Source organism: Lonchura striata, chromosome 4 (genome assembly GCF_046129695.1).
Source record: "Lonchura striata isolate bLonStr1 chromosome 4, bLonStr1.mat, whole genome shotgun sequence".
NCBI classification, from domain to species: domain Eukaryota; kingdom Metazoa; phylum Chordata; class Aves; order Passeriformes; family Estrildidae; genus Lonchura; species Lonchura striata.
Window position 1 is genome coordinate 68,089,787 of NC_134606.1, and position 26,437 is coordinate 68,116,223.

The 26,437-nt window shown below is 38.2% G+C and overlaps 1 long non-coding RNA gene across 1 annotated transcript in view; it reads left to right on the forward strand.

The window, feature by feature from the left end:
* Nucleotides 1-2,545: 2,545 nt before the first annotated feature.
* LOC110484355 (uncharacterized) overlaps nt 2,546-26,437 on the forward strand; it is a 38,029-nt gene continuing 14,137 nt past the window's right edge. The window contains exon 1 of the long non-coding RNA XR_002467733.3: nt 2,546-2,660. This is a non-coding gene — a long non-coding RNA (uncharacterized LOC110484355). The remainder of the gene's footprint in view (nt 2,661-26,437) is intronic.

Consider the following 26,437-nt stretch of genomic DNA (forward strand, 5'->3'; position numbering starts at 1 on the left):
ACTTGTCATAATTATATGAATAAACACTTCCAAAACATTTTTTTGAGAGTGTCAAAAGTCTTCCCCTTTGTCACTGCTTTTTGGAGATGCCAAAATATTATCATGACACTTGAAGAGTCCTGCAGCCTGCTTGGCCACACTGCTGATATATGAGAAATAACCTGAGGGGGATTTAGTGAGAGCAAAAGGACTGACTGGTGTTCCCATGCGTTTATTTGATTTACTTTTAATAACTTACCACATAAATCATTCAGACACAGCTACTCAGATTTAATAGTGAGCTACAGTAGCAACTCTAAAGATTTTTTTTTTTCACTAAGCAAATATTACTGAAAACATATTCTGAGTTTACATTCTTTCTTCACTCAGGGATTTCTCACTTCAGAAATACTTTAAATTATGGATAGAAATTAGACTACTGAGTACTATTTACTCTGCATAGTTGTGATTTAAAATGTGATTGTATTCCAAAGGGCAACCTGGTATAAATATGGAAGATCTATGTCTTTGAGCTTATGATTAGTTTTGGTTTAGATTTTATAAGTAAAAGGATTTTTTAAGTTGATTTTTGCCACCTCTCAAAAAGGTCCATCTCCTTTTCCACTTTTCTCTTCCCCTTTTCCTTTTGCTCTTTCCCTTTTCCCTTTCTCCTCATGCTTAACCCTGTGATTTTGGTTGCTTGGTTTCTGTGATGGGTTGGCCTTGAGCTGGACACCGTGTGCCCACCAAATCTCCTCTGTCACTCCCTCCTCAGGAGGTCAGGGGAGAGGAAATGTAAGGAAAAGCTCAGACTGAGGTGAAAGAGGGAAAATTCCCTTGTTTAAGTAGAAATATTACAACTAGCTGGTTAGGAGGAACCCAAAATCTGGTGTATTCCATATTGTTAGGAAGAGTACATCTATGCTTTAAATAGAAGGTCTTTTATTTTTGCACTGTATCAAACAGTATTCACAATTAAACCTGGAATTTTGTGGAATATCCTTGATTTCCTGACACTTCTGTCAAAGAGAGGGGCACTACAGAGAAGCAATACTGGGACTTGGTCATATCTGAATATAAACAAATTAAACTTGCATCAGGTTTTCTAACGTGACATAAGGGCACAGGGCAAAGCTATTTCCTAAAGGCCTTTCTTGCCTCCTGAAAACAGTTGTATTTATATCATTAAGCACAAACCAAGGTAGAGCTTCTAGATCCAGAGTCATGGAGCAGTCCCTCCTTGAATCCAGATTACATCAGGATTAAAATTCTCCATTTCACGTTTGTCTTGAAGAGAGCTGGCTGGAAGACTCCAAAGTGGAGCCAGGGAATGAACTAAAAATTATGTGGACAACCAGAAGGTTCAATGCTCAACTGAGGCTTCTGGTCCTCTATTCCCAAGCAGTAAAGGTAAAGATAATGATTTGTTAAGCAGCAAAGGTATGCCTTTGATTCCTGTCCCAAGCTGCTAAGGAAAATGTGGACCCCTCTAAATATATACCTGACACTCCCTACAAAGGGAGACTCAAGTTTGGCTTTCTCCACTTGTGTATTATTTTTAGCTTAAGTGAAATTAGCCCATCTGCTTGTTTTACTAGGAATTTTTTAAGAAGAGCCTTTCTGAAAAAAAAAAAAAAGTCCTCTTTTCTCTTTTATAGTGAGCACACATTCATCCAGCCCATTTTTTCTTATTTTAAACTAAAACTAATTACATACCTTTTCCATATATGAAAGAAACATATGCATTTTATTATATTTTCATATGGTCGAGGCAGTCTTTCTTCACAATATACTACGGGATGAAAAAAGAGAGCCGTGGATGCTCTTTAGAGCTGCAGCCATCTTTATGAACCCCTATTTATTAATTTCCTTTCCTTCTTTTCTCCAGGGAGCCTTGAAGGTGGCCAGGGTCATCACAGCAAACTGAAAACTGATTTGAAGCCTCAGAGGAGGTAATAATGCTTTCTCATTCCTCCCTTGTTTAAGCCTGACAAACTAGCTGTAACTCTCTGCAGATTAGTAACATGCAATATGGCATGGTAAGACAGACCAGGTTTGTGTGCCCTTAAACTTCATTAAGGGTCTTACCTTCCCATCTGATTAGATTTTTGTTTGGATCTGAGCTGCAGTAAAATCTGGGTCACTGGGTTAATGAACAATAAGAAACAATTAATTCATAAATCTGCCAAGTGATGATGTGGAATACATTTTAAAGTCTGTAAGGATTTGGAGGATGCTGTTTTCCCTTTTTGTCTTGCTAATGTAGAATGCACTTTGCTTGTTCCAGTTTTGGAGACATTTTAACTCCCTAAATAACGAGCCATGCTTTCACTTGCCCACATTTTGTATTTTTTAAGCTGTGTAAATCCTTTGGCTGCTCGGTGAGTATTTGTGAGCATGAGCAGTAAACCTCCCTCTGAAAGTGAGTGGCCGATTTTATGAGTGTTGAATGGGTAACCAAAACAATAATGTTTGTCTTCCACTTCACAAGAAAGAACAGAGGGATTGCATTCAAGCCATTTTAATCATATCACTATCATACTGTGCCCTTTATCTAGAACTAAATATCAGCCAAAGTTTACTTGAAAACGAGCCTGGGTTTTGCTCAAATAAGCTAATGAACCTTTGTGAACTTCCAAGACTGGGCTGAATTTCAACTTTGGAACAACACTTGAAGCCAGGTGAGTTTTACTGTAAATATTTCCACCATGGTTCTAGCAAAAATCTGAACTTGTTTAACTAAATGCTTTTGTAACAGTGAGGACTGGATGACAGACTTTTTGTTATGAAAAAACCTGAAAAGTAAGAGCAGTGATAATATGCTACTGGTGAAATTGTGTGCTGCGTTTCTAAAAGTGCAGATTGAAACATTAAATATAAATGTTCTCTTTCTTCATCTATACATATTCATATATAAATGTTCTCTTTCTTCATCTATACATATTCATATATAGGTACTAATAGAAAATGTCCTCAATTTCAGTTGCATGCCTACAAAAATACTGAATGTGCTCTGTAGGTATATAGATTTGTAAAACCTAAGACAAAATGAACGTTACTAGTTACACGATTTCTAATCTATGTAAACCCATTTTTAAGGGGTTTGAACTTAAATATAACTTACAGAAACGAAAGAAAATAAAAGGGGGGATTCAGTGCAAGAACTAAGTATCACCTCAGAAGCAACAGCAAATTTTGTATACTTCTGGTAAACAGACAAGAGCATAGAACTCTGTGCTGATCCATAAATTCCCCTCTGTCTCTACCCTCCTACCCCAGAACATTACTTGGTTTCATAAGCAGATGGAGCTAGCATGGAGATGCCTTTATATAGCAATGCAATTGCTTCAAGATGGACCACAGTGCTTGATAAAAATAAATAATGAATAAAGAACAGTATATGCTGGGCACTTGACTAGCCTGAAACATAGGGATTTAGTGATCATTTTTCTGAAAAGCATTTGAAGTTTGTTCCAAATAGTCAAAAATGCAGCAAATACATGTAGCCAATTCTCCAAGGTCTGTGAGTGTGGAGGCAAAATGGAACAGTATTGGGATAAGTACCCTCACACGGGTGCAAAACATGTGATTTGATGAAGAAACAGGTAATTATCAGAATAACATCCACTTTGAGCTCTTACTAGCTGGTGGCATTGTGGTATCCCAAGGGTTAAGGTTTTGTAAGCTTCTTTAAATTGTTGAGTAAAGATTGTGTAAAAGTTTTCTTTCTATAGCATTAATCTGTAGATTAATGTTTCCTGTGTTTTAATGACATGTTCCCCAGCCGCAGATGAGTGGTATAAAAAATGTTTAATTAGAGTCAGTCATAGCCTGCTGGCAAGCAATGACCTTACCTTCAACCCAACATGCTGGAAAAAGAACTTGCAGCCTTTTTTGTTCTCTTTTGACATAAAGACATAATCTGTATTATTTTGCATATTCTGCTGAATGTTAACCATAATAACAGAACAGCATTATCAGTGTTTTCCAAGCAATTTTTTTGTTATTTCCTGCTTGGGATTTACTGAGAGAGCTGTGTTTGTGGAAAGGGAGACAGAGACATAGAGGGCTGAAAGTTCAGCAGGTTTTTCTGAGTTTTGGACTGCAACTTCTGTTTTGTTGTCTGTACCTAAAAGCAAAGCACTAGCTAGTCTAGCCTGATTTTAATGTAACCACTGCACTTAAGGCTTCCACTCACCACTAACTATTCCCTGAGGCGTTTATTAGTTCAGGCATGTATTCCATAAATTACACAGAGGGCACGATACTGTGTTTCAGTTTATCATCTAGATACGTCTGTGTTTTTAATCTCTTTTGGACGATGGAAGCAGGGGGTTTACTTCTTTTACCATGCACTCTCCTGTTTCCTAGTGAAAAACAAGCTTTCCTAGGAAAGTTTCTCGTGCTGCATCACAGAAAGGAAGAAAATCTGTCTGCCATTATATGCTGATACAATTAAATACATGAGCTGGCTCGCATTGACATGACTTGGCTGCAAGTCAAGAAGGTACCCATAAAAAACCCCTAAAATCTGTGTGTGCATGCATTCATGTGTGCCTGTGTATAAAAAATAACTGGGACACGCCAATTATTTTTCTCCTGGTTTTAAAATGGACTCCACACTTTTATCACTGCCAAAATAAAAGAAAATAAACCAAGTTTTTCTTTTGACCTGTCTTGCAGCCTTTATCAGCTTGGTAAATGTACACTGGGAAACCAAAGAGAAACTATTGGTGTTCTTTAGCAGAAAGAGTGAACCAAAACCAGACTTTCTGACAGTTTATGAGAGCATGTAAAAAGATCATTTCCTGCCAAAGTCCCTAGCTATAACTGGAAGATCAAAATGTCCTGATTGGGAGATTGTGTTAGTCACAAAATATGATATACACGTTGCATTTTGGAGCTATCATCTACTTAACACTTACTGTTGCTGGACTGGGAAAAAACAGTGCATATGTTGCTACCTTATTGAGTGCAGCAGTAATAATGAAAACGGCAGAGAAGGTGGAGGGGAGAAGGAAGTTACTGCTGGAAGGAGCCAGCATTGTGCTGAGAGGACAATGCTGGAGTGTGAGTGAAATTCCCTCCAGTTACCTCTGGATCGACTCAGCCCCACTACCTATGAACTTCTGGCTCCCTGACAGAAAACCCAGCCATGCACCATTCTGCTTATGCAGAGAGGAAAACCAGCTCAGCCTGCCAGCACACACTGTCTTGCTCTACTGCCCTGGTGCCTCTGATGCTTTTATTTTCCAGTTGCCAAACTCGGAAACAGGGTCTGCTGCAGCTCCTGGGTTATTTGCCAGCCTGTCAGAACTCTCCTGCAGATGCTGAAGGTGCAGTTATGTATTTCAGTGCATGTATGATTAACTCAGGTATAATATCATCTCCTCAGCACACATGGAAATGCTAAGTGTGCAGTAATGAGTAGGACAGGTTGAAAGTTATTTATCAAAGCTGTTTTTAAATGTAAAACTGTTCATTTCATGTTTTACTTGGAAATTAAATTATCTATGGAAAGAAACCCAAAAGGTGCCCCAATGAAAAATCTGTCTGGGAGTGTGGATATGATGACCAGTGAAAACTACTTTGGGTTTTTTATGCACCCATTTCCCCTGTGGGCTAGGGCTCAGACAGCTCTCATGAAGCACCAGGTTCAACAAGAGAAGGGATTGTAAAGCATCAAAAAATAAGTTACTTGATCAGGAACCCTAATCAAGAGATGACAATGCAGTGACAAAAGGCATTTTACCATGACTGTGTTAATATTTTCTCAATCTACTTTTTTCTGTAACAAATGTAATACTTTTATTTTTTAATGCAGTGGATTTTTAATGAAATCAAAAGTTTTTCTAAGAAACATGGATTAAAACATCTGACTTTTATAAAAAAATTCTCAATATAAAAAAAAATTCCTGACTTAATATAATAGTAACCAACAAAGCAGAGCTTGTGTAAGAGTTTTAACTGGAAATACTGTTATTTCTGCTCTGGTGCATATAAATGTGATGGATTCCTACTGCGAGGAAGACAGAAACTAGAGGAAATAAGGGAGCTACTACACTAAATCAGCCCTGTCCCTGCCCTTGCAGCTGCTGGTGTTTGGTCATAGTCCACAAAGAAGTGTGTAATGCTAAGGAAGCAAAAGAATCATGAGCTACATTGAGTGTGATGCTGATAAAAGCCAAACATTTTTAACATTACTTTCAAATCTATATATTTTTTTATGTTTGTGTATCCTGCAATAACTTTTTATTATCAGGTTTTGTCTCCACCTCTTCCTGTGGCACTAATGTCTACAGCTGCATCTTGATGGTAGAAACAGATTTTAGTTTGTTCTCACATTTTTTTCTTATTTCAGTTCCTGTCTTGAGTTTATCATACTTGTATTATTGCTGATCTCGTCCATCAGTGATTTGTGTGATGGGGGGAGGTGGGTCACAGGGGTCCTGTCCACCTTAGATGCAATTCACTATATCTTTCTCTGCGGGTATTTGCAAGTAGGGTGGTAAAATCCTCCCTCCTTTATGAAGGAGAGAGACTTGGCATGTAAAGGGCAGCTTAAAAGATTGCCAGCCCTGCAGCAAGATGTGGCTGTCTGGCAAAGGCTGTGACAGCCTTCCTCAGCCAACCCACCTTGTTCTGCTTTCAGTCTGGGTTCACTTCCCATTTTGCTTGGAAGACAGAAACGTGCTAAACTACAGGAACCTTGAAAATAATTTTGTCAGAGATTTGTGCATGCAGACTGCTCTTTTTGCTTGTAATATTAAGAGGACAATAGAAATGCTGATGTTGTAGAACCAGAGAATCATTTAAGTTGGAAAAGATCTTTAAGACCATCAAGTCCAACTGTTGTATCTGTTTTACTGTTTAACCATTTTATCCTTGTGTAATCTCAGTCTTATATTTAAAGAGGACCCCAGCATTTAGGAACAGAGCACAGGTTACAAAAGATTTGTTTTAACATAAACATCTTGAGAAATGTTCTTCGTAATCTATTGGTCACTCAAAGTGCAATTCCAAATAGAGTTTATTGTCTTTATTTAGTAATGTAAGTTTTCACTTTCATGCCCTGTTCCTATTAATCCAACAGAGATGCCCATTAATCTGGTATTCCTATTATCACCATACTTTGAAACACACCAAATTTTCACCAGAAATCATGACATATATGTAAGTCTTCTCTCAGTTAGGAAAAGAAAAAACCCAAACCACTTTGGTGTCTATATAGGCTAATTGTGAGTTCTATAAAACAAAAGATAGTGGCTTTTTAATTCAACATTATTTTGGTTCAAAGCTATCAATTAATGCCTTTCTTGACATGTTAGCACTGAGGAAGACAATATATTTCTGTGTGAACTAAGGAGTGGCTGCAGTTTCAGTGATGAAGCCAGATCATTTGGCTTCATCACTGAAACATCCACCACGGCTTTCAGCAGGGAAGAGCATAGAAAAACCTACTTAGTACTGCATTTTTCTGCTCCTATAGCATTTCTTTATCATAGAAGGTACAGATTAAGAGTGTTGTTTGTGGAGCTCTGTGAAGACACTACAGATAACACTCTGTGCTTCCCAATTATCCTCCAGAACCCGTACTGCTCCTTCTCTGCCAGAGCCTGTGGGGCCCTGGGGACCCAGGTTCACGGTGGCTGTGGTGATGGCATTGCCACAGAGCACTTGTGAACTTCCAGGTTCTGGTGGTAGAGTCTTGGGTGCTGGATTTGCTCAAATTGACTGCCAAAGTTGCAGGCCATAGAATCATTTGGCTTGGAAGGGACCTTAAAGATCATCTTGTCCAACCTCCCTGCCATGGCCAGGGATAATTTTCACTAGAGCAGGTTGTTTAGATCCCTATCCAGTCTGGTCTGGAATGTTTCCAGGGATAGCACATCCACAACTTCTTTTGGCAAGCTGTTCCAGTGTCTCACCATCTTCACAGTAAAGAATTTCTTTCTAATATCTAAGCTAAATCTACTCTCTTTCTGCTTTTGCCATTTCCTTTTGTCCTGTCACTCCAGGCCTTGGTAAATAGTATCTCTCCATCTTTCTTGCAGGCTCCCTGGTCCTGGAAGGCTGCAATTAGGTTACTATGAAGCCTTCACTTTTCCAGACCAAGCAACCCGAAATTCTCCCAGCCTTTTGTCACAGGAGAGGTGCTCCATCCCCCTAATTATCTTAGTGGTCTCCTCTGGACTTGCTCCAACAGGTCAGCAGCCATGGGGTTGTAGGCACACAATTTGTGGTGATTGGGGTGGGGCTGTGGCTGAGCCTCATCCCCAGTGGGCACAGCTGTGAGCAGCAGGTGAGCAGCACTGACAGCAATGAGCCAGGGAGTGCCCAGGGGCACTGAGCAACCACCAAAGGGAGCAGAGGGCACACAGGGGCAGTGCATCAGCATCAGGGGGATAAAAGGTTGGGCTGAAGGACAGGAAGGGTGGGTGCTTGCAGCCTTCTGGAGTGGAGTTACTCTGTGTGGGTTGAAGCTTTCTGGAATTCTATGGTGATGCGCTGTGTGTTGTGGCCATCTCAAGTGTGACATGTGCTGCCACTGACCAGCTGGGAATACTGGGAAGCCAAATCACCCATTCCACCCTCAGCTGCTGTTGTTACCAGACACGTAAGTCAGAAGTTACTTGATTTGTTTCTGAGGTCATTTGTGGGGAAGAGGAATGCAGAAGAGCTTGTGTTTCTAAAACTGTTACTTCCTAATAGATAAAGTAATATATAATTCAAAACGCTGCTTTGGGACTTGTCTTTTAGGCATGCATGTATCTCCTGACCATTGGAATTTTTAAATTGGTTCTGTTAAAGTAATTAATGTTCTGCATTTTGTGACGAGTACCTTTCACCAAGCTTTGTGTTTCTATTCTGATCATTTTACCCTAAGTGTTTTTGCCCCTCCAGGTAGATGTATCCACTTTATGGTTTAGTAAGAGACATGGTAGTTTTCATGTGCATTGTAATGTAGATGGTTTTATCTGGTCTTGAAGACACCTGTTGGGCTTTGTCAGCTCTGTGTCACAATTACTTGCTGTTCTAGTTCTGTCAGCTGTTTTAAGATCTAGATATTGCTTGGATGCTGTCTCTGACTGAACCTTGCTGTAGGCACAGCTTGTGGCAATTGGGAATGGCCAATGGGCCACAGCTGTGGGAAGCAGGTGAGCAGCATTGAAGGCAATGAGTGCCCAGGGACACTGAGCAACCACCAAAGGGAGCAGAGGGCACACAGGGGCAGTGCATCAACATCAGGGGATAAAGGTTGGGCTGAAGGACAAGAGGAACAGATACTTGCAGCCTTCTGGAGTGGAGTTACTCTGTGTGGATTGAATCCTGAAATTCTGTGATGAAACTGTGTGTTGTAGCTGTCTCGACTGCCACGTGTGCTGCAACAATGGGGTTTGCTGTGAGTAATTTTGTAAGAACTTTATAATGATTTAATTAGAGCAAGGATTTTTTTAAGCTGCAAAACATGGGACTAAATGAAGTGCAGGATCTTCACACCTCTGTGTGGGAAATGGTTTTCTATGTCACACAAAAATGCTGCTGGCTGACAAGACAAGTCTAATTCTCCACACAACCTGACACATAAATTTGCAAGATGGCTTTTTGGAAGAGGAAGGGTGGCCATGTTTCAATAGGATGTTACTGAGATATTGCAATAGTGTTGGTGTCTCATAGTTGTGGCGTTTTTGGTAGTGTCTGTATTTAAAATTTAGGACCTTCAATTTTGAGGTATTGTAGAGAGAAAAATGTTGTGATTATTTGAGAAATAGCCAGTATTTTCTGTAAATATTTTATTCCTTTATATTTTGAAATGTCAAAAGTGATTTTTAAAATACATTGTGGTAGTCAATATTTTGGTGAGGCTTTTCTAAATAACTGTGCTTTTCATTATTTTAAAATTAAGGGAGTTTGCAAAATGATTCTGAAATCTATTGAAACTTGTTTTTTTTATTTGCCTACTTCTGTCTTTGTTCACTGTGTAGCACACTGACAATTAACAACTGGCACTGCAAAGTGTGTCTGCCCGTATGATTATAGCTTTGGTGCACTTATCATGTAGAGAGAGTTATAAAGACACATTCAGGGTGTTCCTATTCAAAATGTCTTCATGCAATATGTTTTTCAGGTAGATAATTCCAAAAGAAAATATACCATCATACTGGAAGGGCATTAAAATATTGCTATTTGATATCAACAAAGAATGTGTTCAATCCAGATGCTTTAACTAGAGGAAGGCCTTTTCAAAGGGAAAGAGTTTGAGATGGAGCTGTTTCTTTTTGAGGGAAACTTCTCATTTTCCATTAGGTGATTGGAAACTAAGGGCTATTATCCTTATTGCTTTTATTTTATTCCCCAGCCATGACTGGGAGTCAGGAACCACACCTGCAGCAATGTGAGTGCTGAAATGTATGTGTGCAAGTGATGTTTATGGCCACGGTTTCCTTCATTGGAGCCCTTCAGCCTAAGGAGCAGCCAGTCTGGTTGGCTGACAGATTGAACATCATCAAAACTATTAAAATTCCTCTTCAGCCAGCCAAGTGGATGTGTATTCCCACTTCATCCACACCCCAAATTTCCCTGTCTTTTTCCCGGACATCAGAAACTGGTCTGTCAGCAGCACAGCCCAGCCACATCTGCACATAACAACGATTCAGATTAATAATAAAACACACCTCAGCTGAGGTTTTCTTCCCTAGTACAGGATTTTCTAGCACAGTGTTTCTCTTTAGCAGCTCATTTGACACTGGTCGCCTGACCTCTGCTACCATAATAGCTGTTAATGGAAACTTCACCTCATGCAACGATAAGATGGATTTTTGGCAGCTGTGAGAGATTATGAAGAGTAAGAACAATCTTAGCTGGAATCAGAAGAAAAGAAAGCATCTGTACCTTGAGAAACACTCAGCTGGTTTTCATTACACACCAAGCCTATATTTATTACAAAGACTAGCCAAGAGACAGAAAATGATCGGTCTCTGCACTCGGGGCAGGGAGACAGTGTCGGCTTGATAAATTCTTCCTTTCTTCTTGCTTGTGTGACTACAAGTGACCAGAGCTATTCAAAACTAATGGCTTTCTGTCTCACAGACCATCTTATGAGCTGCTCTTCATCACAGTTTTCTTTCAGTGTTGCCCCCTTATCTCCAGCTGAGATTTTTTTTTTTTCTTTCTAAAATGTTTAGCAAAGGAGGTGAGGAAAACCAAGGAGGGGAAAGTTACTTCTTTATACAGGAATTTTATTACATCAGATAGCAAATAAATGAATAATTTCTTTAAGGTCTTTGTCACTAGAAACATCTTTTCCTAAGCATGAGTAAGATGGTGAGAAACATCTCAGGCCATGGAGATCAATTAAGACTCAGAATTTGAAAGCTCAGTCGTAAAAAGTGAAAAGCAGAAAACCTCTGTTGTAGAGAGTGTTTGGTAAAAAAAAAAAAAAGAGGGAAAAATGTCAGTGAATATAAGAAAAAAATATATTTATTTTTCTGTCTTCTATCCAAGCCTGGAAAACACCAGATTGAGCTGAGCTGTCACTAAAGATTAGGAGACAACAGCTACCAACCACAAAACATTTGGATGTGTCACTAAAGGCGCTGTGAAGGGAGCCAAGTGAGTCGAGTAAACAGAATGCTGTGGCAGAAAACTTTGATTTAGTTATAACTGGGTAAACATGGGGCTTAACTTCTGTAAACAAGTGTGGAGTTTTGCCACAGACCCTTTACATCTGAAGTGAGAATTAAATTATACAAGGCAGAGGGGAAGGCCCTTCAGAATTTTTGTTTTCTGCTGAAATTAATTTGTAAATTACATGGGTAGGAGGCAGGAGTTGTCTTTTTAGCTCTTCCAAAAAGCATGAGAGTTAGAGGCTTCCATTACTTGTTTGATCTGCTGCAGCTGCTCCTGGAGAAGCTTGTTCCCTTGAAGTGGTAGGAGATGTAGTAGTATTTTCTACATTCTTCTGCAAAAACCTGGAAAGAAAGCAGAGCACACAACGTGCCTGCCACCATCACAACCCTCTCATTTTTATTTTTTTTTTTAAATCTGCTGAGGTTTTTGCACAAGAACTCTCTAATATAATGAAATTTAGATTGTGTAGAAATCAATACTGCTATCATTGCCAGAGGTACAGGAATTCAGTCCAGAACTTCAGGGATGATTTAAAACCAGCCTGTTCTTTAAGTGCCAGATGATGGTGTTTTAAATATGGGACTTCATCCACAGTTTATATAACATAAATTGGTGGCATGCAGGGACAGAATTTTCCCTTGTACAGCTGCAATTGAGTTCCTCTCTTCTCTCTAGGCATATTTATATATAGGAAATATTAACTCCTGAGATAAATTAATTCTACATGTCTTCTACCTCCTAAATGTCATGACCAGCTACCAATGTTGAGAAATTTGGCCTTCTGCTCACATACAAGAATTAAACCTGAAAACTTCATTTGGTTAATGGTTCCATACTAAAAACCGTTGCAAATCACCAAATCTGATTTTAATATACTGTTTTAGTCATGCTTCACAAAGGTTTTTTTTTTTTTTTGTAACATGAGCATTGACTGAAGTAAAAGGTGACTTGAAATAGAATCAGAGTTATAGAATTGGAAAGGACTTTAAAAGTCACCTAGTTCCAAGCCCCCTGTTGTGGGCAGGGATGTCACTCACTAGGTCAGGTTACTGATCCAACCTGGCTTTGAACACTTCCAGAGATGGGGCATCCACGTATTCTCTGGACAAATAGATGGTTTGCAAATCAGTGTCTTCACAAGTAGTTGCTATAAACAATTTACATCTATCTAAAACACTCAATTGCTGTTAGGGTGTCTTACTCCCTCTTACCCACCTATGTGGATCTGGACCCTTGCTGGTGGAGGTTTTCTGCTGACAGTCTAGCTAGGTTTTCCAGGCAGAGATATAGAGAGGAAGTTACATCTACTGCAACTACTTCAGAGAAGTAGCTGTGCAAGTGATGACTGCTGGCACTGTGCTTGAAATTGCTAAAAAGAAGGAAATTCTTCACAGACTTCAAAGATATGTGTTTATTTAAAATGGAACTCCATTTTGCACCCTACTAAATTATGGTTGGAATTTGAAGGAAGTACTTTTTGTTGTCCAGTCTATGACAGCAGTCAGTGTACTTTTAGAATAAAAGATAAAAAGCTTTACTGGGGTTTTTAAAGTATGTTCCACTGGATCAGGTGTGGAGGAAAAGTGTTGCCCTGCAATTGGTCTGAAATAATTTATGGAATAGTGATTACTCTGTTGGTGAAATGCATATCAAAGAATCTCTCTGTTACATAAATTCTACTGGAACTGTTGAACAGCTATATGCATATCACAGTATAAAGAATGGTGTAGTGTGATGTCATAGCATAAGAAAATTGCCACCCAGGAAATCCTGAAATGCTTGTGTATAAATGGGTTTTAATAACTATATTTGCTTCATAAGGATTAATTTTATCCCACACATAGAGACTGAAAGTATTGCTTTAATTTGCAGTGCATTTCACATGTTTTTAGCCACCTAAATAGCTACTTTATATAAGGTATATATAAAATCTTACTTTTTACTCAGAGGTAAGAGACAGACACATTTTAGAGACTACATTGTCTTCATTCAGAAACCATTTTTAAAAGGGATGAACAGTCATTGGAGGTTCTTCTTCCAACCTTGCATTCTCCTCAGCCTTTCCCAGAAACATTTAGACCTGGAAGCACTCAGAAATGTAAACCCATCCATAATCAGAGAGGCAGTGAGGCTCACTTCTGGGCTTTCTCGTGTGCAAGAGAATGAATGGAGCAAAATAAGAAAGCCCCACCCATCCATTTGTGTGATGAATTATTTGTCTTTGGATAAATTGTTTAAGAAGCTTTTAAACACACCCAAGAATCTCTTGTGGCCTATGGGTTTAATTTTTGGTCTGACTTGAATAGCCAGGGTGTGAGACCAGACATAATGAAAGCTTTGGAGTGGTCCAATATTTGTTATTTTTGGCTGCTAGCAATGAAAATTTCTCTGAGCAGGTGTGTGTCATGATATGGCAATCCATGTGTCAATGTCTCAAACAGAATCTAGGAACAAGACCAAACTCCTCTGTACCACAATTATTCTGGCATATATTGGTTTTTATTTTTAGTTTCAAATACAGCTGCAAGTTTTTGTCCCAGTTAAGATCTGGCGAAAGCGAGAGATATTAAATTAAAAAAAAACAACAGGATACTTTCCAAGGAGCAGAAGCAGAATCTCATTTAGATTATACAAATGAGACAATCCACTAAATGAAAGCAGGAGAAGTTTAAAATCAAACTTTCCATTTTGGAAGAGCAGTGTAAAAGTAGCTTTGGAACTGGCTATAAACAGCTTTTGGAAAAGGGTGGTGGTGGGAGGGAGGGAGAGGACTGTCATTTGGCATGGACAATCCTATTAATAAGAGAATTTCTAAAGTCTTTGTTCGTGCTCTTGTCTTCTTCTTTCCTATTTTGTTATATTTCATATTTGGGCAATAGAACTTGCAAGACAACTATAATTTTTCTTGAGTTTGAAGCTTTTATTTTGGTATAGCTGAAGCTTATCAGTGGAAGGGAAAGGTGTAAGGAGAGGTGAGAATTTATGACGGGATAAATGGGGTCTCAATAATTCCTTCTGTGTTACATGAACCCAATGGATAAAAAAAACCCCTGTGTTACAGCAGTGAAGAAGCAGGGACAGCAACCCTGGTATTACTTTGGGGTTATGCTTGTGCCCTGTGCTACACAAATGGAGGAATTTCTACTAACGTGTCTGGATCATCCTCTTTATATAACAAATCTATAGTAAATATTTGTAGCTGCAGTTTAAAGTTTACATTCTTTGAATATACAGCATGTTGCTTACTGTAAATATTAAGATGCTAAAAGAGCTTTGTAAACCTTATGTCACTTTGTATTTGAAGCCTTCTCAACTAGAAACAAGCACAGAACACCTTATTTCCAAGATTTCTTAAATGTGTTCTTTGTACTCAGGTTTTTAATGCATGTGTTTGATATAACATAGGCCCATTGTTTAATGGGAAATAACATAAACCACCATTCACTTTGTGAAAGAGTTACATTCAAAACCAGTTGTTCAGCTGTTAAATGAATTTTAGCTGAATTTATAAAGTGGTAAGGGGTTTTTTTATTTAGCTGATCTGTGTGGTGAGTCAAAGGGGAACTAATCATATGAAGAACTGGTTATCAACCAGCACTGACTTTGATAAGCTAGGGATTGTAAGGATAAAATACCCACAACTTTTTTTTTTGGGTTTTTTTACCAAGAATGCCTCTGTATTGAAACAATAAAAGAAAGTATATAGAGAATGCAAATAAACCAAACCTAGATTAGATTACTAGTTTAGTAATCTTCCCTAATAAAAATACAGGATTGGAAGAAGAGTTAAGAAAAATCACAGTAACAAATGTAAGAAACTGTGAGGGCATGAATTAATGATGCAGAATCAACTGCTCACAAATAATAAATATCTAGTTTAGGAAAGAGAAAGCCACACAGATTTCTGATAATGAATGTCTATTGTAATACCTACCAAAATGTCTGTCTGGCAGGGTTGTCTAAAGGCAAAGTAATAATTGAGCTAAATCTGGAGTGAAATTCAAATGTGCCAAGTAAAAGAACAAGATTTTTTTATGAGTCTTGAAATACTTTCACAATTTAAGTGATGGAGAGCGTGTTGGGGAGAGAGGAGCTGCAGAGAAGGCACAGCTTCAGATGTGTGTGTAGACATGGCTCCCTGATGCTTCAGCAGATCTGCTTTCATTCATACCAGCTGCAATTCTGACCCCTGGCACTTCCAGGCTTCCTTGCAGAGCATTATTTGATTAGAAAACAAAATTAATGACTGTGAAATGTTTGAACAGAATGAGGGAAAAATTGTATTGCTAATAAATCTTGTGCATAATGCAGGGTTAGAGCAGCCCTGTGACAGTGCTGAACATCAAGGATGATTCTCCCAGCCTCAGTGGAACTGAGTTACCTCAGGGTAAAAGAAAAAAGAAATACTGATACATTATGGATTTGAATTTTATTCAGCTATGTAAACAACACTAGTCCACTGGGCCATGCCATATTCATCCTTTTGGTTTCTATTTTCTTTCTTCTTAAATAGAAAAAGAAAATCATTCTCCAAGTTGAGTAATTAATTGCTTTGTGGAAGACAGAGATCCTTTACTGTTGCCTCCATCACATTGTTGTTAAAAATGTTTCTGAGGATTGAAAACTTGTAAACAGCTTTTAAAAAATAAATACAAATAGTGGTTTAGAAGAGTGACAACCAAGTAAAAGTTTGAAGTATTGCCTTTGAACACACAGTGATTATTAGGATACATGAGAGATGGAGAATAAAATATCTTCCATTTTAAAAATAAAGCAAACTTAGTATACTGAGGGTGTCTGCTTGCAAAACCTATAATTCTGCATTTTTGAAAGAAATTATTTCTTTCATAATGGTGAAGTTGGACATAGTTTGCAACATAATGAGTGTTGGCTAGTGGGAAAGATAATCTGGGATATTATTTACCCTTTTGCTTCCACAAAAGGACCTGTACAGTATTATTTCTGGTATAAGTCTCTATTCCAATTTCCATGCTTTGGTGACCCACTGGAGAGAGCACTACAGAGAAGGTGCTGCATGTGTGTGGCTCTGAATAGTGTCTTTTTCTTTAAAAGGCTAGTATAGATTTAACTGAAAAATGAAGCTCTGTTTTGTCTACTTTGGGGACATAATAGCATAATTACCTGAGCCTTGCAGCTGGCAGACTTTTCCCATGCAAATCTGGAGAACTCTTACAGGACTTAATGAAGATTTTGTGCTCTGATCAATTATCTGCAGGAAATAGCAGATAGATGCTGTAATTGGCAGCCTAAAAGGTAGTCAATTAGCACGATCTTTGCGGGACAGCAACCTTCCTTGGGGGGCAAAGTTAAAGCAATAGCATGTTTTCTTTGGAAAACACTTTTAAAGATTTGATCTAGCCTTGTAGTCCTTTTATCACGGGGAAAAAACATGTAGGTACACCAAAGAAAAAGAACAGGTTATTCATAACCACATTCCTAGCCTGAAAAATGCTTAATGGTTCCATGATGTGAGGAGCAGACAGACCTAATCCATGGCAGAATACACAGAGAGCTGGATGTGGCAGTGATGGGGATTACAAAAAATAGGAGCAAAAATTGAGAGATGCAGTAGATTTCCAGTAGATTTTAATTTCATTGTAGTTTATTGGCTGCTGTGGTATCTCCCATGCAATTCTTCACTGAATGTAGTGTTTTACAAGGAGGCTTGATTTGTCTCTGTATTTAAAGTCACTGTTTAAAAGCTTCAGTAATCTTTGACCATTTCAGAGCTTTGGATGATTGCTTGTTGCATATGTGATGAAATGAAACAAAACAGAAAAATTGTGCCAAAATGTGGCCTGTGTTCAGCTTAAACAAGTTATATTGAGAAATAAATAGGATTTAGTGTTGAAAGGCTGTTGTGGGTTTAATTTTCAGATTTCATGAGGGGTAAGTATTTGTACAAGTCTTTTTGCTTTTGTAGTGAAGTATCAAATTGGCAGCATTCCAGGCTGCTCTCCATTGCACACAAAATTGATTGTGCTGCTAAAGCACTTATTCTAATTTGTAGAAAAGAGGAGCAATAAAACTTCCACCTAAAAGTCAAAATGGGGGTGGGTGGTGGCAAGATACTTGTAATATAAATAAAACAATAAGTGTTTTTTTTTTTAATTGCCTTCTCATTTTAGATGATGAAAAGATGCCCATTTTCTAGAAATCATCAGGAAATGTTGAATTACTGTGTTTGTATTGACTTTGAAGAAGTAAAGCCAAAAGAAAGGAGATTAATGAAAAACTGTAACACTGGTCTTTAAAAGTAAATAGATAAAGAATAATCTGAAGAGTCTGGATAGCTACTGGTTGTTATGTTAAAATCATAATTAGGTTAAATTAATGCAACAGCATCAAGGAGAAAGAAATGTAATCATTAAACCATAAATAAATTTTAAAAAATATCACAAAGCCACATGTAAGGAGATCTCCCAAGGGATCTGTAAGAGAGCTTGTCCTTGTGGGCAGCACTATGTAAAAGCACATGTAGTATAGTAAATAAGAAACATTTTGCCTATGAAATACAGTTCTGGCAACTCTGATGGGGAGCTCTGATGTGAGGTTTCTTTGAAAGAAATGTTTGCTGTTTTGAAAAGTAGCTTGGATCTTACTGCATGGCAGAAAATACCTTATTTGTTTCTCTCCCAGATGAATACCAGAGTTAGCATCTGAAGGGAAAGCAAAAGTGGCTAGGGCTTTATAAGCCCCACTGCAGATATTCTCCAGGCAAAGCAACTGGCTTTGCTAAATCTGAGAAAGAATTTTGAAGGGGTTTCTTTAGAAAGTAGATTTAAGTGGTTTTTCCTTTAATTGGTTTGGGAATTTTTTTTTTGAGAAAAGTGGAAAAAAATTGTTTATTTAATAGGCAAAATATTTTCTAGTATAAAAAATGAATGCTATGAAATAATAAAATTTCTTGTTGTTTTAAAATAGATTATAAACTTTGAAAGTTTTTTTGGTGGGTTGTAGCTTAGCTTATTTAGTTTGCTGTTAATCTCTTTGGCTCTGGAAATGTTGTGGCTCAGGCCTGGTGGGTTACAGGTGTGAGTTGTTAGTGTTCTTTTGGGTTTTCATTTTAAAGTAGCTTTAAATAGGTTTAAAGAAAAAGGAAAAACTAAATTATATGGAACTTTTTTTGCTTTAGTTAGCTAAAAATTAATTAAAAGTAAAGTAGAGCTCGGTCTTGTCTGTCTGTATATAACACAGTTTAGGAGTAGGGATGTGGGGGAGTGAGTGCAGTGTTTGAAAACAAATTGTGTGCTGCTTCTTCTTCTCCCCCTTCACTTTCAGAACCAATCTTAAAGGTGTAAAATTTATTTTTGGGCTAAACAGACAAATGGGGATACGAGTAAAGAATCATAAAGTCACCCAAGCTGCCTGTGCCAAAGGAACCTGCTCAACTCTGTACGGAGCTGCTTGGTGTGCAGGGAGAGCTCTCAGTGCAGGGACCAGCATAGTGGGCTCTAGGGACAGCACAGCCACACCTGAGGGCTGTGGCACTCCATCACCTTGCTGGGATGCTCCAGAATTAGGCACAGATCCTTGTGGTTTCTTGTTTGGATCACATGAAGATATTTCTGTTCACCTATACAGACCCTGAGCCTCCTCCTTCAGGCTCAAGCACCTACAACCCTGTCAAAAGTTAGAATTCTGTCAAATGTGCTTTTAGCTGTTGATTTTTGAAGAGTGGAATCCCTGCTGGTCCCCTTGGTTTTGTTTGAGCAGAGCAGGGAATGTATCTGTGTGCAAGTGCATTCCCAATGGGGGTCGTAGCTCTGTATCTTTGTGGCTGTGGCACCCAGTTTGGGATGGGAAGGTGATGTCCCTGCTCTACTGAATCCTGTTTCTGGGTTTAGCTGGTTTTAGACAAGGTATAAAAATGGTCTTTGAGCTGATATTCCCCACCCCAGCTGTATTCCTCCTTTTTCTCAGCGATTAGGGTAAATCCTGAACAGGAGTACTCAGAGATACCCCTTGGCATCCTTCTCCTTCATCCTTTCACTCCCTCCTTTCCATCCTGAGCTTCCAATGGCACTCCACCACTCCAGCCCCTGGCACTGCGCCTCTGGTGTGGCAGCATCGGCAAGAAATTTTACTTGTGGACACTTGCATCTTGTCATTACACTACAAAAAAATATCTTCTGGGTGCATAAAGATCAGCCCAAAGAGCTTGAGCAAATGTCAAGCTTACTTTTAGTGCTTTCTGGTCAAATGTGGCTGTGAGGGGAAAGTTTAGACATTTGCAGTGCTAGATGGCAGCCAAAGCAGTTTTGGTCTGTTGTTTATCTCAGTGTTTACATGCAGGTGGCCCAATTTTGCTTTAATGACTTGATTATTTTGCTGAGTGTAACTGTAAATAATTCAGTCCATCTTCCCATAAAAGGAATGGCAAAAGCAGGAAATTGTTATCGCTTACGCTGGGCTATAATTAAATACAATTGAATAGCAGATGAGCAGTCCCTTTTGAAAATCCTTCTTTTAGAATTCTAGAAGGTTATTTTAGATATGAGCTCACTTGCACTTTGGCTTGCAGGGATAAAAATGTTGTTTAAAAAAATCTACTGGAACACAAAGATATAGCTGCGTAAAATTCCTAAAAAATTATACAAAATTTTGGGAAAGAAATGGAATATTTCATTTTGTCATATGTTTTTCTTCCTTTTATGCTCTTGCTGAAAAGCAAGATGTGGGAAAATAAGTGTATTCCACTTAAACTCAGAAGATTCTCTTTCAGAATTGCAAAGATAACTTAAAATCAAAGGCCTGTATGATTTTCATTTTTAGTAAATAGAATTTTTTCTGGGGAGGAAAAAAACCAAACCACCAAAAACCTGACTTGAAAGTTTTGTATAACCATCCTGTTTAATATAAGATATGGTCTTGGCCCCAAAACAGAAAATTGAAAGTGACTGTTCCATCTATCACTGAATTATATTTTGTAAAAAGATGCTACATCCTAAAGCAAGAGATAAGCATTTACATCCTAGAGTCTTGGAACTCTAGGAATTTTAAATGGGTGGGGCTTTTTTTTTCCCCTCAAAGCAATGTAAAGCTCCTACAGGAGCTCCTACTGCTCTGTCCAATAGAGTAATTTTGTCTGGAACTGCCAAAGGCTGAAAGAGAAAAATGTCATTTGCTTGGTAACCATTGCCACCAGAGAGGAGTCTATTGGCTAAGGGAGTAAAAACCAATTACAAGAAAGGCAATACTGTGTCAGATTCTATCAGCCCAAGGTTGGGTGTGTAGTAATTGATTAATAGTCTGTTGATTGATAAACTGAATAGAATTACTGATAATGTATTGGGAGTTGGGACCCACACAGTGAGTGACTTTCATGTCAAAGTCTAACCAGATTCCTCTCCCCATACAATACTAAGTCAATCTTCAGTAGCTAAAATATTTACAAATCTCTTCCTAAGTTTCGTTCACTGATTCAGTGGCCAAAGCTAGACTTACATTTTTGTATCTATTCCCAACCTCTTCCTTTTATAAAGCATAAACACCCTGCAGAAAAATATACTAGAAAATATTCTAATGCATTTAGACTAACTTCCTGAGCTCTAAAGTTTAATCATACATGGAGTAATTTCTTACAGCTCTAGCATAACTTTTGTGCTGCATCAAATAAGGATGAGCTAAATCAAAATGTAGACCAAAGCATGTGCCAAAATGTGTATTTTTTGGTTTTTTTTTTTCCTGACTGCAAAGATGATATGAGTTCTAAGGATTATAAGGAAAAAATAGAAAACAGAATGACAGTATTTTTGCATTGGGCTCTGAGGGCTCAGGGAAACAAAGTTCATGATAAGATGTTGTTGGGCTCTCTGACTTCATCTGTCTATGACCTGGTTGGTAACTTCAGGAACATTTAAAGTGGAACAAAATTCCCATTCATTCCTTAATTGATAAAGAGAACAATCAGTGTGTATGGAAAGGATAAAATTAGGAGGGAAAACCCAAAAATGATGTGAAAAAAATGAGCTGAAGTTGGGTCAAGGGCTGAACATTACATACAAATGCACAGTAAATCAGGGTTCATTTTTGGATTTACTTTATTACGAAAATGTGAACTTTCAATTTAGAGGAAATTTCAATATTTAGAGACATTTACTTTTATAAATTATCTTTGTCACATATGCCCATGCATTTAACACACTTAGGAATTACTCTGCTGCGCAATAAAAGGAACTTTTTTAAATCCCAGAGTTTCCAACCTGACCCCAGCAAGGAGAGTGAGCTGTCGAGCAATAAAAGTTAATGTGATTTTTTCCTACGTGTCATGCGTTGCCCTACAAGGAAAAGCTTTTTTTCTTTCCCTTTGGGTCTTGCTGTCCCAGTTGATGTTTGGTGCTATCTCCCCTGTGTGCTGAGCTGATTTATGGGTCTGTAAGTGGTGGGAGTGAAGGGGGAAGGGAAGAGAGCGTGGGAGTGGGGTGGAGGGTGGGGAAGGGAAGAGAGGGAGGGAATCTGCCATAGCTCTTGCCTGCTGCCTGGAGCCAGATGCTCTCTGCACATTTTCTGGGGGTTATCTCCACACTGCTCTTCCAGGGGATGCTGGTTTATCCCAGCGTGGATGATTTATGGAAAACTGGGTAATTCGTCTTTTATCAGTAACAAGCGGTCCAAATACTGACTGCAGAAGATCAGACTGGAAGATAATCATACTTCAGGTCATTCCAGTGTTAAAATCTATTATGTGTTGGGTTCGGTGCCTTTTTAGCTGTGAGATGATAATTTATAACATTTAAAAAACTCTCTTATGTTTTGCCATTTGCTGTCTGTGACCTTCAGCATATGCCAAGCATATGGTGAGTTTCTGAATGCTAAAATTGTATCAGCAAGGTGCTATATTCCTATGTAATTGTTTTTAACTGCCAGCTGTGGCATGAGAGCACTGTAGATGGGTTGCTCTCTACTCATTTAACTTATTAAGAAAATTAAATGTTCCTTTTTTTTTTTTTTTTTTGCTGATGTATTCACTTTGTTTCTGGAGCAGTAGCAATAGATCTGGAGACAGTAAAATAGTTGGAAACATGTAAAATTGCTTTCTACTCAACTCAAAGGACAACCCCTCCACATTTCTAAGTAATCTAGGTAATCTGATATAACAAAGCTTATAAAATACTTATTTTACATATAGTGGAATTTTGTCAAGGTAAATTTTCAGGTTATTATTTTTCACACAGTGTTCTATACTTAGATTCTTATTTCCCAATGTTTCCTCTAACATTGGGTAACATGCCTTGGGTGTCTGCTTGAGGTGTATGAAGCCTGGATGTGACACAGCACTTTGTTTGGAACTGTAAATAGTTAGCTCTGAGAGCAGGCTCTGGAAGACCCAAGGCAAACATTCAGTGATGAGATGTAGAAAAGAAAAAAAGTAAAATTAAAAGAAAAACAAATTGACTTAGTAGTTTCATGAGGCTCAGTGTCCTTTTTGTCTTTTTTTTTTTTTTTTACATATACTTTTCCATTGATTCACCTAACCTATTTCTCATTAACTTCATCCTTATGTTCTGTGGCTGCAAAGAAGTTGATGACCTGCTAATTTACTCCTGGTGTTCTTTATGAATTTCGTGGCTTGCCAAAAATTGCCCTTAAATGAGGGTAGTCAAACAAGAGAGTTTTCACATCTTTCCTAAGCATCCTGCATGTGTTCTGCTTTAAAAAAAAAAAAAAAAAAGCTTTTATTTTATGAGGGCTTTTTCTAAATTCACAGAGCTGTGAAGCTTACCATAATTTGCAGAAAGCTTTATGACTGGGGGTGGGTGGGAGGAGAAATAAGGGGGAAAATTAAGCCAAGGGAAGGTGAGAATGTCTTTGAATGAAACAAGTAAAATGAGACTATGCCAACTCTTCCCTGATAGTGCTAGGAAAAGGAGACAGAGAAGTGCTAACAACATATTTCTGAGCTTTCACCAAAGTAAAATTAGGAACAATCTTGGCAGCAGGTAACCAACAAAATTCCCATGTCTGTTCTCTTAAATTTGAATATTCATCTCTATAAATGGAATTCACACCTTTCTTTTAATTAAGACATGAAAGTAAAAAAATAAGTTTCATTTTGCGTGAAATCTTGACTCGAAAATAAAAAAATAAAGGGATGTTAATTGGACCAAAAAATGCGTCTGGCACAGAGAAATATGTAAAGTTTTTCTTGAAATTTGCATGAATAAAGAAATGTGCATAAATGGTGGTCCTTACTTTGAGATGGCTGTGTCATGAGCTGCAATGGTTGTGCTTGGTTTGTGACAGTAAGATACTAGACTAGGGTATTGTTATAATTTTAATGCTAATATGACTGTGAGAGGATGTAACCTGGCATCTATCCTCTCAAATAAATGCAGAAATTACTTTTAAAAGTAGTGGAAAGCGTAATAATCAGGACTAACAGAGATTTACAGAAAATACACTTTTTCTCTAAGGAAAATTTTAGGGACTTCTGAAAAAAAAACTAATTTTAAGTAATTTTTGTCACACTGCACTTATAAATGTGGGTTGCCTTCATTGCTATGGGACCAAATGTATTGTCTGAGAGGGAAGGGAAAAATGTAAATTACTTCCAGTAGATTTTCAACTTTAAGTTTTTCATCAATATTCATCAGCTTATACCTACAAGCAAGAGCAAAAAACCTCAGTGACCTTGTACCTTGCAATCTGCCCACAAGGCATCTAAAAATGAAATTGTCTGAGTTTCAGTGGGGTGAAATAGGGATCTACAGCAACTCCAAAAGCTGGTGGCCTGCTCTAGTATGTACAAGTCCAAGGTATGGGGCATGGGTTTGCATATTGTAGCCAAATGTGCCCCTAAATCAGGGGAATTCCTACCACCCTTTCTGGTGGCTAACATTTTTGGGACTAATCGCAGCCTTTTCTTCTGGAGGCACGAGAGGGATTTTTAGTGACTCCAGTGGAATCATTCCAGATGTGGTGGAAATGAGATCACGGACTGGGCCTCCTTTTATAGCTCTGGTGAGATACAAGACTGCTAAACTTACACAAGAGACCGTGCCAGCTCAAAAAACTCTTTTTTTGTTTAGTTGGTTGGTTGGTTTTTGTGGGTTGTTTTCCAACAAGAGGTTGTCCACTTAGGGTTTGCTCAAGCCAGGCCATAGATCTTCATCACAACAGGTACCCCAGCATGCTCAGAAGTCAGCTGTGGTTCTTTTGGCTGTAGGCACAGCAGTAGAGCATCCATGTGCTGGGGACACGAAGAATGAAAAGAAAAATCAAGGATTTCTTTGGAGGAACCAAGAGTAGCTTGATCAACTCATGGCTGGTTCACCACGTGTGTGAACAGCCATGGCTGTTTTCTTTCCCAACATGACACAATTTCTGCACATTGTCTGTGGAGGTCTGTATGTGTTTTTTGTTTTTTGTTTTTTTTTTTTTTTTTTATGATTGGTAGAACATACTTCAAATTAATTTTGCACATTTTTGGACTGAAATGACATTTTAAAAGTATGTCATAAAATTGATGTGGGCTGGAAGTTTAGTTTATGGGGAAAGGAATTGCACTCTGGGATGAAAATGGGGGAAATCTATGGGTGTTAAGTTCTGAAGCCACAAGCAAGGACATTATTATTCATTGGGGGTCATTTTTGCAACCCAGAAAGCACTAGTTTTCTTTATGGACTGAAAACGAGGGTGCATGGAATTTTATTATTTTCTTTAAAAGGTTTTTTTTTAGAAAAGTGCAGTGCCTGAACATATACATTGTGAGAATTTTTCTGTTAGATCAAAAGGGCCTGATTCTGTCCCATGGGAAGGGTAGGGAATGAAACCAGTGGGACTTCTCATGGGGTAAGTTACTAATGGCACAATGACCGACCTGGTTGCTGAGGTATGTGGCTACCAACAGCAGCAGTCATGGGACAGTTCCAGGAATAATAGTGGGAGCCATTTAAAGAAGTGGAAAATTGTCCTCCATTTTTACAATTTCTGTCCCTCAGATGTCTGCATTTAATAATCACTTTCTAGTATTCTCATTATTACTCATGAAAATAGTACAACTTTCTGGTCTACTGAAAATGCAAGTGGGGCAATTACTTAGGTAAGAGACATCTTGACATTTTTGCTGGGACAAACTGCCTTTTGATGAAACAGAAAATGCAGGAAATTCTCACTTCTGAAAAACCCAAGAACTGCCTCTCCCCTATTATATATATAATTTTTTTCTTTTTTTTTCAACCCTGCTGTAATTGACACCAAATGTTCTTGGCAGTGACTGCCTTGCAATTGCTTTCTGTGTTTTTACCATGCAAATTGAACACTACACCTCTCTCAAACTCTGTTTTAGTATGAGGGGAGCAGTTTCAAAAAGTTTTATTCTTAAAGGCTCTTGATGCATATCATACTTACTTGCAGTCATTTTATGGAGGCTAGACATAGCTACAAAACAGAATACATTTCAAAGATTATTGAGAGGAAAAAACCTCCTATTTTTAATCAACTACATGCTACTAGAGTTCTTAACAATTCTTATTACAAGAAAGAGTAGCCCACAATGGAAAACATTATAAATACATAATTCCACCTTAAAAATACAATTGCCCCTGGGAATTAAAATCTTGACCTCTGCAATGAAACCACAGGGAATGTACCTCAGTGAAAATTTAAGGACCTTGACATTTGTCTGGTGTATAACCACATAATCTCCCAGAAATACTGAGCAGGCATGCCAATGTCAGATCACATATATCATAGTAGGGCACTTCAATATGGCTGGTCTAGGCCTTGAAAATAATGAAATAAATTGGTTAAAGAGGAAAAATTTAAGTTGTGCCCTTTTTTCTTTGTTCATTACAATTGTTTT